The 17,514-nt window shown below is 33.8% G+C and overlaps 1 long non-coding RNA gene across 1 annotated transcript in view; it reads right to left on the bottom strand.

Annotated features, from left to right (window-relative positions):
* Nucleotides 1-16,826, bottom strand: part of LOC125123514 (uncharacterized) — a 131,524-nt gene extending 114,698 nt beyond the window's left edge. Inside the window, exon 1 of the long non-coding RNA XR_007134084.1 lies at nucleotides 16,700-16,826. This is a non-coding gene — a long non-coding RNA (uncharacterized LOC125123514). The remainder of the gene's footprint in view (nucleotides 1-16,699) is intronic.
* Between the last annotated feature and the right edge of the window lie 688 nt (nucleotides 16,827-17,514).

Below are 17,514 nucleotides of genomic sequence, written 5' to 3'. Positions count from 1 at the left end.
AGGAAAGCCTGCGTATACTTCCCCAGACATTTTAACTGTTTAATGACCAGTAGAGATCTGGCAAAGAGGTTTCCCAAAACTTTCTCTGTCCCTGGACATAAATATGTTTTAGTAACTGTCCGTATGTTTCACACTGGACTTAAACCTTGTTTTTGAAGACAGGCTACTGCTTCTTTTTGTAGATGAAATCATTTTGGGAAAAAAAAAAGCATCCATACCTGGGGAACTTTTCTTAAACTTCATATTGATTGAGGAACCCATTTTACTGATCAGGAACTTCAACAAATCTGCACTGTTTGGCCAGTTTACACCACTTTCACCGTGCTTACCACCCTCAATTGTCTGGTTCAGGCAAATGAACTAAAGGCATTATAAAGATTCAATTGGCAAAACTTGTAGAGGACTCCCCAGATACTCTGGCCAAAAGCATTGCTATTTATCCTTCTAAATCTTAGATCCGCCCCTTCTGGAACTCATAAACTCTCACTCTTGAGATAGTCACAGGGTACACAATGCACTTGGATTCTGCCTCTCTTGTCTCACAACCAATAAAAAGAAGAGTTTCTCCAATATTACAAAGGCCAAACTGCTTCTATTAACAACAACAAAAAAACAAAAACAAACAGTCTCTACTAGAGCAATCTCTTCACAGTACACTCTCAAGAGATGAAGACAGTAAGAATTATACCTTGAAACCAAGTGCTTTAATATATTGGAAAAGATATCTCCAGAAAAACTCTCTTCAACTTCACTGGAAATGTTCCTATATGATCCTATTAACCAACCTTTATGCCACCAAACCGTAAGGAGCAGACTTTTGGATTCAGTTGACATACCTAAGGAAATCACTGAACACTGACTGTACCTGCACATCGTTTGGTTATCTGAAAGTAAAGATTTACTGGAGTTAAAGCAGATATCTGCTGAGACAGTTTTCCCAAGACGTCTGTACCAGGCTTGTTGGAATCCTGATGTCAAACAAACAATGATGACATAATGCTGCAGATGATTTCCAGTGTCTATAACTTTGGTACCTACCCATCCTTTGTTACTCAAAAGTGACAAATGTGACATAAACAGACTTCCAGTCTGTATACTTTCTTTTTTTTTTATTTTTTGCTTTTTAGCACAGCACCTGTAGCATATGGAAATTCCAAAGCTGAGGTTGAATTGGAGCTATAGCTGTGGGCCTACACCACAGCCACAGCAATTTCGGATCTGAGGCACATCTGTGACCTACACTACAGTTCATATCAACTCAGGATCCTTAACCCACTGAGCAAAGACAGGAATCAAACCCACATCTTCATGGGTACTAGCTGGGTTCATTAGCACTGAGCCATGATGGGAACTTGAGAAATATCTTTTTGGATCCAAGTCCTAGAGTAATGGAAATAAAAACAAAAATAAACAAATGGAACCTAATTAAACTTAAGACTTTTGCACAGCAAATTAAATAAATAAATAAATAAATAAAACAACCTGAAAAGACCACCCACAAAATGGGAGAAAATCTTTGCAAAAAAATGATGGACAAGGGATTAATCTTGAAAATATACAAACATCTTACATAGCTCTATATCAAAACAAATAACAACCCAATCAAAAAATGGGAACAAGATCTAAATAGACATTTCTCAAAAGCCAGACAGACGGATGGCCACTTGGCATGTGAAAAGATACTGAACATCACTAATAATTAGAGAAATACAAATAAAAACTACCATGAAGTATCAATTCATGCCAGGCAGAATGGCCATCATCAAAACGGCTACAGACAATAAATACTGGAGATGGTGTGGAGAAAATGGAATCCTTCTATGCTGTTTGTAGTAATGTAAATTGGTGCAGCCACTATGGAAAACATTATGGAGATTCCTTAACAACCTATATACAGAACTAACATGTAATCCAGGAATCCCACACTTGGGGATCTACCCAGAAAAAATTCTAACTCCAAAAGATACCCACACTCCAATGTTCTATGCAGTGCTATTTACAATAGCCAAGACATAGAAGCAACCTAAATGTCCACCAATAGAGGAACAGATAAAGAAGATGTGGTATATAATTACAATGGAATATCATTCAGTCTTAAAAAAACATAAAGACTGAAATAATGCCATGTGAAACAATGAGGATATACCTAGAAATTGTGAAGTAAGTCAGACAGAGAAAGACAAACATATGAGTTCACTGATATGTGGAAGTCAATAAGGAATGATGCAGAGTAACTTATTCTAGGAGGGGGATCAAATAAGATGTTTCTGTGATTTATGTTGAAGAGTGTTCTGCCTATATTTTCAGAGTTTTATAGTATCTGACCTTATTTTAATCTTTGTGAATTTATTTTCGTGTATGGTATTAGAGAGTATTCTAATTTCACTCTTTTACATGTAGCTTTCCAGTTTTCCTAGCACCAGTTATTGGAGAGACTGTCTTTCCTCCATTGTGTCTTGCTTCCACTGTATGTTCTTGCCTCCTTTGTCATAAATTTGTTGCTTGGGTTTATTTCTGGGCTTCCTATCCTGTTCCAATGATCTATATTTCTGTTTTTCTGCCAGTACCATATTTTTTTATAACCGTAGCTTTGTAGTATTGTCTGAAGTCAGGGAGCCTGATTCCTTCATTTCTGTTTTTCTTTTTTAATATTGACAATTCTGGGTCTTTTGCATTTCCATACAAATTTTAAAATATTCTGTTCTAGTTCTGTGAAGAATGCCCTTGGTAATTTTATATGGATTGCATTGAATCTGTAGATTGCCTTGGGTACTATAGTCATTTTGACAATATTGACTGTTCCAATCCAAGAGCATGGTATTTCTTTCCATCTGTTTGTCATCTTTGATTTATTTCATCAGTGTCTTATAGTTTTCAGAGTACAGGTCTTTTTTCTCTTTTAGTAGGTTTATTTCTAGGTATTTTATTGTTTTTGATGGGATGGTAAATGGGACAGTTTCTCTGATTTATCTTTCTGAACTTCCATTGTTAGTATATAGAAATACAATTGATTTCTGTGTATTAGTTCCCTCTATGCCCACTCTCTGGAGAGTTTTTTTTGTTTTGTTTTATTTTGTTTTAATCAGAAATGGGAGTTGAATTTCATCAAAAGCTTTTTCTGAATCTATTGGGATGATCATATGGTTTTTATTTTTCAGTTGTTTGATCCACCTCCTAAAATAATGATGATAAAAAAAAAACCAATGGGACCTAATTAAACTCAAAAGCTCTTGCACAGCAAAGGAAACCATTAAAAAACTGAAAAGACAACCCACAGAATGAGAGAAAATCTTTGCAAATAACGCAACAGACAAGGGCCTAATATCCAAAATATACAAAAAATTCATACAACTCAATAACAACAACAACAACAAAACAACCTAATTGAAAAATGGGAAGAAAACATAAATAGACATTTCTCCAAAGAAGACATACAGATGGCTAGTAGACACATGAAAAAATGCTCAAAATCACTTATTATTAGAGAGATGTGAATCAAGACAACAGTGAGGTACCACCTCACACTGGTCAGAACAGCCATCATCAACAAGTCAACAAATAACAGATGCCAGAGAAGGTGTGGAGAAAAGGGTAACCTCCCTCACTATTGGTGGGAATGTAAATTGGCATAACCACTATGGAAAACAGTATTGAGGTACCTCTAAAAATTGCATATAAAACTACCATATGATCCAGCAATCCCATTCGTGTGCATATGTATGGACAAAAATTCATTCAAAAAAATTCATGCACCCCCTATGTTCATCACAGTGCTAGTCACAATAGCCAAGACACGGAAACAATCTAAATGTCCATCGACAGGTGAATGAATTAAGAAGAAGTGATATATATATACAATGGAATACTACTCAGCCATAAAAAGACAAACTAATGCCATTTTCAGCAACATGGATGGAACTAGAGATTTCATACCAAGTGAAGTAAGTCAGAAAGAAAATGACAAATACCATATGATATCACTTATTTATGCCAATGAAAATATGGCAGAGATGATCTATCTATAAAACAGAAACAGATCACACCCAAGGAGAGCAGACTTGAGGTTTTCTGGGGGGGAGAGAGTGGAGAGGGATGGGGAGTTTGGTTTTTTGGGATGTGATGGGCAATGGGACCCTACTGTATAGCACAGGGAACAGCAAAAATTGAAGAAACATGGTAAATCAACTCTACTTCAATTAAAAAAAAAAAGAAGAATTATGCAGAGGAGCGTATTTACAACACAGAAACAGACTCAAAGATTTTGAAATCAAACTTAATGGATACCAAAGAGTAAATGCTGGGGGGAGGGATAAAATGGGAGGTTAGGATTGACACATTACTTTATAGGGAATGGATGAGTAGTAAGGACCTACAGTATAGAAATATAATTTATACTTTGTAGTGACCTGTATGGGAAAAGAATCTGAAAAGGAAGATGTTCCAATAAAATTAAAATTTAAATAAAGACTATGACTTCTTCTAAGTGTGTTTTGATCGTTGCTTATAAATTTGATCATTATTACATATAAATAATTTTTTATTGTTACATAAACAATTTTTTACTCAGAATCATGAGTAGTTTAGGATGAAAATACATGCATATGTATATGTAAATATTAATGACCTTTCTTCGGTTTGTAGGTCTTTATAAACACCATGGTTCATGGGTTCCCTTTTATTGTTGATTATTGGTGCTTTCTTTTTGCATTCACTCAGTATTTACTAGACCCTCTTTAATAATTTTGTACTATTTGGGTTTTGAACCTAAACAACAGAAATTTATTTTGCTAACTATCTCCCCCCCCAAAATAGAGAAAAACTTTATAAGGTTTGGGATACAAACCTAAGATGAAAACGAAACTAGTAATAATAAACTTGTTGAATACCTGATAAAAGGCTGGTCAGGACACTGTTATTGGTAAATGTGGACTCTCAACAATACTGCAACTATAATCTCTACCTGATCTTTTGTTTTTTCATTATGCCCTCCAAATTCAAAGTTCTGTGTCGGCATATCCATACGCCAAAATCTTAGAAACCATAAAATAAACAAAAACAAACACAGAAAACCCCAGACTTCCTTAGCCCAGCCTCCTATCACGTTTCATGCATTATGAATTTCTTCCCAAAAGAAAATATTTCTTAGATGGTGGGTAGTCAAATAAATAAGTGGCCATTTCATATTTTATTGATCATAATTTAATTTTGTTGTTTGGCTACATTTGAGACTTTTTGCCTTTGAATATAGAACACATAACTTCCACAAACTGATGTGCTGAATTTACTTCAGTTTACTAAGGATCCAGATAATCTGCATATGTGATGAATAAAAGGGTGGGTGGTCTTTATTTTCAGCATCTTTTATTGAATGACAGGCTTGAGTATAATTAACTGGAAAAAATGATTATATGGAACATTCACGATTATTCATTAGAAATGTACTTTAATTAATTGTTAATAATTTTATGGTGCTGTAGATCTACATAGCAAGAGGTGTAGTTTTACTTTATACTGATCACAACCACAGTAGGATGCCAGAAACACTTGCCAAAAATGCTGCATTTAATTTCTAGTTTCATCAATGGTACCTAAAATTATAATTAACATGTTGTGCTACAATGAATTCAAAGTTAAGATGATCTTGAAGTACAGCCAAGCCATCACTACTGAAGCCTTAATGGGTTGAATGTTAAAAGAATAAATACCAAGTGACAAGATTATTTCTAAGTAATTTCTACATGTCGAACTAAAATTAGGGGACTATGGGCAAGACAGATGAAGAAAGCACTATATGGATATTGAAATTACAAATTGATGCAATGAATTACAGTCACTGAGTTCCTGAAAGTGACCGCAACAGACAAAACACCAAGTAAAACAATCTGCAATAGAATTGCTCAATTTCATTAAGCATCATTTAACCCATCAAGCAAAGAGATGAGAGTACTTGCAAATCATGAGAGTACTTGCTACTAGCTACCAATATAGGAAAAAATACCTTTGTTTTTTATTTCCAAATACATCACACCAGTGTTAACACTGTGTCTTAATTATTATTTCTATTTTAAAAACAGAATGCTGAACTGTATAGGTCTTAAACATCATGCCTTAAAACAGACAAGAAAGTGACAGAATCTGGATTCAAAGACCATTCTGCCTGATTTCAAAGTTTCTATTTTCTCTACATTAAACTTAGAGCTGAAAGGTCTGGAGAAAATGCACAGGGATTTCCTTTGGTCAAACACATTCTATGACCCTAAAAAATAAATATAAAAATACAACCTACAGAATGGGATAAAATAGTTACAAATGAACTAAGACACAAAAACTTAATCTCCAGAATATACAAACAACTCATACAACTTAACAACAACAACAAAAAAACAACCCAATCAAAAAATGGGCAGAAGACCTAAATATATATTTCTCCAATGAAGACAAATGGATGGCCAGTAGGCACTTGAAAAATGGTAAAAATCACTATTTAGTAGAGAAATGCAAATCAAAACTACAGTGGGGTACCACCTCACACCAGTCAGAATGTTCATCATTGATAAGTCTACAAATATTCAGTGCTAGAGAGGATGTGGAGGAGAGGGAACCTTCCTACACTGTGATGGGATTGTACATTGGTACAACCACTATAGAAAAGAGTATGGAGGTTCCTCAGAAAAATCAGTATAGAACTACCATGTGATCCAGCAATCCCACTCATGGGCATATATCTGGATAAAACTGCAGTTCAAAAAGATGGATACATGCACCTGTATGTCCATAGCAGCACTATTCGCAATAGTCAGGACATGGAAGCAACCTAAATGTCCATTGACAGATGAATGGAATAAAAAGATATGGAATATATATGCAATGGAATACTATTCAGCCATAAAAAAGTGAAATAATACCATTTGCAGCAATATGAATGCAACTAGAGATGGCCATACTAAGTGAAGTAAGTCAGAAAGAGAAAGACTAATACCATATGACATCACTAATACGTGAAAACTAAAATATGGCACAAACGAATCTATCTCCAAAACAGAAAGAAACTCAAAGACATGGAGAATAGAATGTGGAGAGAGAGGGAGTGGGATGGACGAGGAGTTTGGGGTTAGCAGATGCAAGCTATTAGATTTAGAATGGAGAAGCAATGAGGTCCTACTATATAGCGCAGGGAGCTATAACCAGTCTCTTGAGATAGACTATGATGGAAGATAATATAAGAAATAGAATGCACATGTATATATGACTGGGTCACTCTGCTACACAGAAATTGCAACAGCACTGTAAATCAACTATACTTTATAAAAATGCATAATTATTTAAAAAACAAATTCTGTGATTGTTACCCTCAATATTCTTACATGATATTCTATATCTTACTCTATTTGAATAGGTCCAATAATTTATTTTTGCCAAGAGACCACACCTAGGTTCTCTCAAACCTAAAAATGTGATATCCATGCCTCTCCTTTGGTTTTAATTCCCACTAATCAGCTATCCAAATAATTTCACTGGCAATCTGAATGAACGTAAGAAAGAGTTGTTTACATAATTAAAACAGGGAATGGAAAACAACTCTGTTAAACTGAGAATGTATTAGATTATTCTTATAAGAATATTAAACTAAATAATTATGTTTTACATTAATATTTACTCTAAGAATATATATTATGATAAAGAGTACAAGGTCATGAAAATGAGTTAGATTTTCACTTTATATGGAACAGCATCAAACTCAGTATCACAGACACATGCTTATAAATTCCTTTCAATGATTAAGATTTATGCAATATTGTGTAAAAATACAGATAGCACATAGTGGTGAAGGAATGTGGACTTCATTTCCAAAAGGAAGAGGGCTGCAATCTCAAGACTATCACTTAACAGTGGTAGACCTTTGAAAAAATTATTTAACATCTCTAATCTTCAGCTTTTTAGCTATGATATGGTGTAATATTCTTTAAATTGCAATATTGTCTGTGGTGATTAAATATAACAATGTATCTAAATGTCTGACAAAATAAATACTAGCTATTTCATTACAGCTATTATTAAATAACCTAAGAGGAACTGAACTGTTATATCTATGGAACCAAAATTTCATAATTTCCTAGATGATTATTTCTCTCCTAGTAATATAAATACTTTCAAATTGATATAAATAACCCATTTCAGCTATGAAATAAAAATTGGGCAAGCATATGGAAAAAAATGTTTTTGAAATGATTTAGCCCATTTCTAGCTCATGTCATATTTACTCAATGGATGAGTTGTTAATATCTGATATTTTTCTTTTGGATTGTTCCCTCTAATCCTGGAATTCAACCCAACTCATACAATTCAATATAAAAGACAATGCAAAGTAGTGTCTTAACTATGACAAGAGCAAAGTACAGTCTTGTCAAGAATATTCAAGTTCTCCTAAACAATTGGTAGGAATTTTACCTATTATTATACCCTCATACACAACTTTATGTCTTTATTGGATTCAACTTAAATTAAATGCATGAAGTATGAATTATTTCTAACTCTTACAGAATCAAAATAATCTCATAAAACTAATCTATCCATATGTTTCAGTTAGAAATGCACAGTGATTATCAATCATTGTTTCCATTATTGAAATATGACTTTTTTCAAAGCCTGACCACCAGATATAAAAATGTAGTCTTCCCACTACTGGCCCTTGTCATGCTACTTTTCACTACAAAGGTTAAGAGAAAAAGAATGATAGCATCTGTGTTATGTATGCAAAGATAATATATGATGTATATGAGATATAAAAAGAAATGAAGCATTTAATGAAGTAAAGAATCTTTTGAAACCTTATGACTTATTCAACTGATTTACACTATTATTTTCTTTTTTTTAAATACTTACATTTATACAAATAGTTCATACAACTCAATAACCAGAAAATGAACAACTCAATCAAAAAATGGGCAGAAGACCTAAGCAGACATTTCTCCAAAGAAGATATATAGATGGCCAGTTGTCACATGAAATGATGTTCAATATTGCTAGTTATTAGAGAAATGCAAATAAAAACTACAATGAGGTACCACCTAGTACTGGTCAGAATGGATGTCATTAAAATGTCTACAAATAACAAATGCTGGAGGGCATGTAGAGAGAATGGAACCCTCCCACACTGTTGATGGGAATTAAATTGGTGCAGCTATTATGGAAAACAGTATTAAAGTTTCTCAAAAAACTAAAAATAGAGTTGCCATATGATCCAACAATCAAATTCTTGGACATATACAAAAGGAAAACTATAATTTAGAAAGATAAACACACCCCGATGTTCACAGCAGCACTATTCACAATAGCTAAGACACAGACACAACCTAAGTGCTGTTGAGAGATGAACGGATAAAGAAGATAGGGTACACATATATAATGGAATATTATTCAGCCATAACAAAGAAGGAAATAATGCCATTTGCTGCAACAAGGATGGATGTAGAGATTGTTATACTAAGTGAAGTAAGCTAGATAAAGGCAAATATCATATAATATCACTTATATGTGGAATATAAAATATGACACAAACAAAAGCATCTACAAAACAAATAGATTCATGTATGTAGAAAACAGACGTAGTTGCTAGGAGTGTTTGGAGGGGGAGAGGGATAGATTGTGAATTTGGGATTACAGATGGAAATTATTAAACATAGAATAGATAAATGACAAGGTCCTACTGTACAGCACAGGGGACTATATTCAATACCTTGTGATAAACCATAATGGAAAAGAATACGAAAAAGAATGTATATATATATGTGTATATATATATACACACACACACATATGTGTGTGTATGTATATGCTACATAATATAAATTAATACAATATTATAAACCAATTAGACTTCAATAAAATAACTGGATTTTTCATATAAGATGTTTTTCTACATAAAAAGCAAGGCATCTAATTTTTGGTCTCCCCCCTCCCTTCTTCCCTCTCTCCTCTCCCTTTTCTTCCTTCCTTCAACATCTGCTGAGCATCCATTATGTCAAAAATTATAAAAGTAGAGAAGAAACCTCAGAGTTTCATGATATTAAAACATGAGTATGCAAACAACTATATGATATGACAACTTCTATAAGTATTTCGATAAGTAAATGTAAAATATATTAAGTTCTTATATGTATCAATTTTCTAAGTACTTCATATGACTAATCATTTAATCCCCACTGTATCTTAAGCAATAGGGTCTACCATTATCTACATTTTACAAGAGAAGAAACTGAGGTACACTGGTTTTAGATAATTACGGCCAGGGCCACACTGCTAATAAACAGCAGAATATGGGAATGAATCCAGGCAGAATAGCTAGGTTCCATTATTGTGCTGTACTGTCTAACATACATACAACATAATATAGGATTTAAGACAAGGGCTCCATAGAAACACAATTCAATACATTTATTTTTCAAACACATCTGCTTATTCCACATTACCAAAGTCATTAGTTTTTAGACAAAGAGTGAGCAAATTGGTAAGGTTTGTATTTGGTGGAAAATATATCTTATTTGTCAAGTTCAACATTTTAAGAACTTAATTTTAAAAAAAAGGCAAAATTCTATTTGGTATAAAATTTTCTAAGTTGCCCCTTAGGACACCCAGTCCAGAGGGGTAAACATGGAGAACTTTTTAGGGAAGAGTAAGTAAGTCTTTAAGAATAGCAGTAAACTCTCCATTTGAAGAGGGGAAGAGGTATGTTAGAAAAAAACAGCAAAGGGAAAGCCTTTTCAAAAGGAAGATCATTGCATATATTGGCTAATTTCATGTGGTTAGGATATACTGCGTTTAATAACAGGTGGTAGCTGACATTTATTTAGTGAGTGAGCAGTAAGCTTTGCATAGAATTTATGTAATATATGTTCAGGTCTTTGAATTGAGGTCTGCAAAGTAAGGTCCATCATGATCTATAGAAAACAATGCAGTGAAGCTTTCTTCATGTCCTGCAATGTATTATTGCAGTTTGGAGCCCTCTGGGCATCTTTACGTTGGTTAATTTTATTCAAGTGAGTCCTTTGATAACTAGAATCATAATCTTTTATATTAAACAAGAGAGTGAACAAGAAAATTTCATACCTCCTCAGAATTTCACAGTTATATTTTAGCAAAGCACTTATTTTAAAGTTGACCTTAAAGATGAGTTACATGCTTTTTTCCTTCAAATACATGTATTTCTAATTTGTTGACCTTTTATGTGATGACAAGCACTTGTCAACCATGTACTTTAAAGCAGATAATTTTGAAAATGATAATAAAGTTAATCATACCATCAAAGTAAAAGTGATAGTTTAACAGTGAACAAAAAGGAATCATTTTCAAAAGAAACTTGCTTTATGGAGCATTTGATAACAATTGTTTGGAAGTGTTTCACCTGCCAGATCTACATAAGGGCAATCACTGTTCAAAGCAGTTCAGTCAAACTCCTTTAAAGATGCAGGAATAGAATTTTCCTTTTTATTTTAAAATATTTGAAAACTTCTAGTTAGTTTATGAGACCAAATGATAAATCAAAGGAAAAGAGAAATGGCTAGCAAAATTTTAACAAAAATGCCTTTGCATAGTTAGATGGATTTTAAAATCCAGTATCTGAATTGGCAGCTACACTACAGAGCATGATGGACATTTTTCTTTAGAGTTTTGTGTCTTTGTGGGGAGTCATTTGCAGCTCTGACAGTTGCTAGATTCCAGCATAGATCCAACTTGTGAATTGCTGAATTACAATGTTAAACCAATATTTTGGAAAATATTTCTCATTTTGCTTGCTGTAATGCCATTTTTAACACGAAAATTAGCAGATGTAAAATAACAATATAGAATTAAGGTTGGAGAGCCAGCCAGATTCCTGACTCTTCCACTGACCAGTTGGTGAAAATCTATAGTTATCCTGGTTACTTTTTTCAACATCTCATAATATTTAACTACAAAAATAAATTAATTTTTAACTTCTTTGGCACAAAAAGCCAAAGCTAGTGTTATAATGTTATAGTCAGTATATAGGAATTACTGCGTTATTTTAAAACAATTTATCTTCATATCTATTCCCTAGTAGACTATGCGTTCGTTGAGGGCAAGGACTCTGTCACCATCAACAATCTAGAACCCCGGATGATGCTGCCTGGCACAAAGACCTTCAATAAATATTACCAAGCCAAATGTGGCTGAGGAATAAAACTTAGAGAAGGTACAACCTGCCTTTGTTTCCACATTTTTGCTTCTGAATAATGTTAGGCTTCTCTGAGAGTTCACCAGATGCCATCTGAAGAAACCAGGAAGCCAGGATGCAGGTTGAAATGTGAAGGATCCACACAGGACCCAAGAGTAACTTTTTCGGTGAGTTCCTAGTTTTTTTCACTTCATAGGAACTCATAGTGATCAATTCCTGAATCTTTCCGCTACAGCTAAGTTGGAACAACGTAGTACGCTGGACAAAAGCCTTCGGTTAGTCTAGGGATGGTGGCATGGCCACCAAAGGCAGTCTGGGGCATGACATCTGTGTGTCTGAATCATCACAAGAGATGAAATGTCAGCAACTCTGATTTTTGCCAGCCCAGCTCTGAACAACTCACAGATGTATTACTCATTCTATGTCTTACTGTACAGTGAACACATTTTTTTTCAAAAAAGATTCTAAAGTCTTATTATTTTATTGGACTTGTGAATAACTAATAATCTTATTGCATTTATTTTAAATGGGCTTTTACATCACTGATATATATTTGAATTTTTCATGTCACTTTTTTGAGGATAAGTTTTCATTAAATGTGCTATATTATACATCTTTTTCTGGTAATATTACAATCTTTTCCAATTTTAATAAAATAATTTTACTGTTTCATAACTTTGGGGAAAAATACTCTGCATGAGTTAGTCCTGTAAAACAGAGCAATTGCATGAGTTTTCAAACTGCAAGTTATTTAATAGCCTTTGTTCGGTAATTACAAAGATTTATATCCTTCTGCTGTCTCCCACAAAATTCAGAGCTGACCTGTCCAGTTAACATAGAGGTTGACTTAGAGGTTCCCATATTCATTATCTTTGACAATAAACTGTTAGATTAGGTTAATGATTTAAAACTAGTATATGTTTGGGAAAGGGAGAAAGAGGTTTAAAACTAATGTATAGGAATATAATATAGGAATCTACTGGTCTTTTTTTTTCATTAAAAATATTTTTGAAGTCTCAATACTAAATGGTCGCATTGAGGTGACAAAATGTTCTGCTTTTGCTTTACTAAGAAGAGAAGGAAACCATTCATCTCATTTCAGGTTCAGATTTTCAGTATAACCTGATAGTCTATAATTTATCACAGAATTAACATAATATAAAAGCTATAAAGAATGCTAGAATATTACACAGTTGATGTAATACATCTAATAATATCACCCCTCCCAGTATGTTGTTCCGGTTTTTTTTCTATTGCATGGAAAAATCTGTAGTTATCCTGATTATTTTTTTCAATGTCTCATAATATTTAACTACAAAATAAATTTAACTCCTTCATAAATCATTGTGTTATGAAAAGCTAACAATTCCATATTATATAAACAACATAACATGTACCCTTTTAAAGCCATGTATAAAATGTACATTTTTAAAAAATGACTATTTCATGAGTTTTTTTTGAAAAATTATTTTAAATAAATGAGGTAAATAAATCTGAAACAAACTCATCAGAACTGCCTAATGCGATTTATTTTTTTAAAACATTTTTGTTTATTTATTTATTTATTTAATTTTTTTTTTAGGGCTGCTCCCATGGAGGGTCCCATGGCTAGGGGTCAAATTGGAGCTGTACCTGCTGGCCTACATCACAGCCACAGCAACGGAGGATCCAAGCTGTATCTTTGACCTACACCACAGATCATGGCAGCACCAGATCCTCAACCCACTGAGTGAGGCCAGGGATCAAACCTACATCCTCATGGATGCTAGTCAGATTCATTTCCGCAGAACCATGGCGGGAACTCCCAGAACTGCCTAATGCAATTTAAATGAAATGATTCTGTTTGAGTCACTGTCATATGTTATTTGTAGACTTTTATAACAATATTCAGTTAACAACCTGCATTGACTATAAACCTAAATTAAGTAGATCTTCCTTTGTTTTTACAGGTCAATTCTATTTTATATGGACGCCAATTTAAATATATTTTTTTACCATCTGGTTTGAAAATATTTTCAGAAAATAGATTAACTAAGTGAAATTTATTTCTAATCATTGATGCATTTACCATTATTTATGAGCAACACTTTATAGCCAAGTATTTTAGACTCCTTTCTCTAATATTAATGAATATAAAGCTAGCATGCCTTGCATAGTAACAACAAAATTACAATATTAATAATATAAATTTTAATTTGTCATTAAAACAATTTTTATAATATATAATAATATTGATTAAAGAAATGCAACCTTTCTTTGAACATACATTCAATTTAAATGCTATTCTACTATATGCCAAAGCCCTGTGGCTGTGCTGAATCACCCTCTTCCTGCTCTTAGAGATATCATAGGAAATGAGATCAGTATACAAAAAGTTCTGAACAATAGTTAGGAAGGTCGTCACCAATAAACAACTCTATACATTTAAGGCAGATATGTAAGAGACAACTTCTCTTAATAAGAGGAGTTTTACTTCCAAGCATTAGTGTTCCAGTTTTTCCACAGGAGATAAAATGAATAAGAGAAATGCTTTTTGAGAACACTCATTTATAGCACTCAGAGTGAAAAAAAAGCCGAAATCAAAAGAAAATGAGCATAAAATTCAGGTCACTGCTAAATTAATATTTTCTCTGTGTGTTTTCCTTTACCAATTGCTTTTTACACACACTTCACATCTAAGTATGTAGGCTAAAGGCATTGAAAATCTTGCTTATCTGTTGATGCTCCATTAGCAGGAGTGAACTCTGTTGTAACAGGGTCTACGCTATTTTAAAGCAAGGAAGAGAGCATGGGACTTTTTTACCAAAAAAAAAATCATTCTGATTTTATTCTAAATTCATGTCTGATACACTTTTCCCACAATGCCTCTTGACTGCTGTTTCCTCGGAAATCTAAATGTCTGCAGCATGTAAAGTAGTATCTAAGGCATTTGCCCTCTACCGTTAGCTTTTTCCTATAACATGTGAACCCAGAGACTCCTTGTTCTCTATTTATCCTAAATCAATTTGCCTCATATGACTACATAGGGCCTCCCATACTGAACTCCTTGTTCATACCATCCACATGTTCATCATCATATTCCTTTATTGATGTTGATCTTATGCTGTATATAGGAAGGTAAATGTGAAACACTACAAGTTGCAGGTCTTTACTGACCCATGAACCAGAAATTACATAATTTTTTTTTCTTTTTAGTATAGTCTTCTGGAGTCCTAATTTCCTTCATTACCCTCATCAAATGTCATGAAGAACATAAATGGAGTTATTCACACCTTAGCATTCCTCAGATTACCAAAGTCTGTGCTCACTTAATGTTTTCTCTTTCCTGAATCTTCAATTCCTTCGTCTCTCTTACCCTAAGCAAGAAAAATGTTGTCTTCTATCACAGCAAGGGAGGATCCTCAATTTGATCCTAAAGGAAGAGCCATTTATTGTCTTCATCTCCATAATTAAACTCTTTGAAAATGTAATTCCCACATTTCACCTCCATTTCTTCACATCTAATTCACTTTTGAAACCAGAGTAATCCAGTGTTATCTAGTTTTAACACTGAAAATTCCACAACCCAGGACAACTCCTAGTCCTGGATAAGCTGGGCCAGTTGGTCACCTTAAACCCCCTTTCCTTCCATAGTATCCATCTCCAATCACTCTTCAGATTTTGAGAGATAAACATATCTTGAACTTTTCATTTTCATTTTCATAAATAATTTCCTAGTTCAGATTCTCATCTGCTCACAGCCTGCTGTACTAGCCTCCTCAATGAAACGCCACTCCCTTACTCTACTAAAGTAATCTTTCTAAAAGGAAAACCTGATTATGTTACCCTGTTTGCTTAACATGGTTTAATAGATTCTCTCGGAAACACTATAAAACTCGATTAACTACTTCATGTTCTTGTTTTTGTCTATCTGTATACCCTTGCTTATCTTTTCTTCCTTCTTCCTTAAGCTTTATTCAGACATATTACTACTTAAGTACTGCTCTTTCCTGGAAGCCGTCTTCTTGAGATTACCTGATATAGCCTACTTACCCTCCAAATCTCAGCCCAAGTACAGCCAGCCTCCTCTTGGAAGCCGTCCACACTCTTCTAGGCAGATGAGGGTCCTCCTCCTTGCTCTTCCCCTGTATCTTGTGTCTTCTTCCATTTTAACACATATCTCATTGCATTAAAATAATCTCTTTTTCTCCTTCCTTTCCAAATTACAAGGTCCTTAAGCAAAGATTGTGTGTTTCCCTGTCATATTTATTGTATCAGTCAAGTTTCTATCTCAGTAAATAATTGTTGCATTAATGTCTAATGAAGTAGTTACATTATTTTATAGTTATATATTTAGGAGGCAGAGTAGATAAAAGCACATAGACAAGATGATCTTGTAAATAGGAACTTACTAACCATTCTTTTACCCTACATGCCCCTGTACAATTTTAAGTTGTACCTGGTACCTGGAAAATGACTAAGAGTGACTAGACTTATCAAATCCGGAAAAAGTATTGCTTTGCTTACCGTTCTTGCATCCCATACAGACAGGGACTTATCTGCAGAAGCTGTGAGAAGTGTGTTGGAAAAAGGAAAAAACTCGATGCTGTTCACAGAATCTGTGTGTCCATACAAAGTGCATCTGCATCTTTCACTGTATAGAGAAAAATGAAGAGGTAGAATTTTAGGCATTAGCACCTCAATGTTCCTTATGCTGTCTACACAAAGCTAATAAAGATAATATGATTAACTGGGGCATAGAGTAGTTTTATAAATGGCAAAAATGTACAAGAACAGTATTTTAAGAGGAAAATTCTACAACCACCTTATATTCTAAGCATTTTATAGAATTTGTAGCATAAAATTGACTAAGTTTAAATTACTTTCAATGCATAGTCACTTGGTAATGTCATCTTTATGCAATCTCATTTATTCCTTATTATGAAATAATTACTTAAAAATTGTCCCCATCTAATAAACAAATATGATTAGAAAAGAAAACATTTCACTAATGTGTTCAGACCAGATAAACTTTTTTTCTTCTTTTTTTGGCCATGCCCACAGCATGCAGAAGTTCCTGGTCCAGGGATCCAACCCATGCCACAGCTCTAACGAGTCACAGCACTGACAATGCAGGATCCTTAACCCACTGAGCCACAACGGAACTTTAAGACCAGATAAATTTTTTAAAGTTGTTTTGGTTCCTCTTTTTTTCCCCTCCCTCAGCTTTGGTTGTATATTAGAATCACCTGAGATATTTTTAGCATACTCTGCTGCAAGCCCCAGATATTCTATTTTACTCACTCTGAGATGGAGCCTGATCAGCAGTGTGAAATAACATC

Source organism: Phacochoerus africanus, chromosome 3 (assembly GCF_016906955.1).
Source record: "Phacochoerus africanus isolate WHEZ1 chromosome 3, ROS_Pafr_v1, whole genome shotgun sequence".
NCBI lineage: Eukaryota > Metazoa > Chordata > Mammalia > Artiodactyla > Suidae > Phacochoerus > Phacochoerus africanus.
This window is presented reverse-complemented; position numbering and strand designations above follow the sequence as displayed.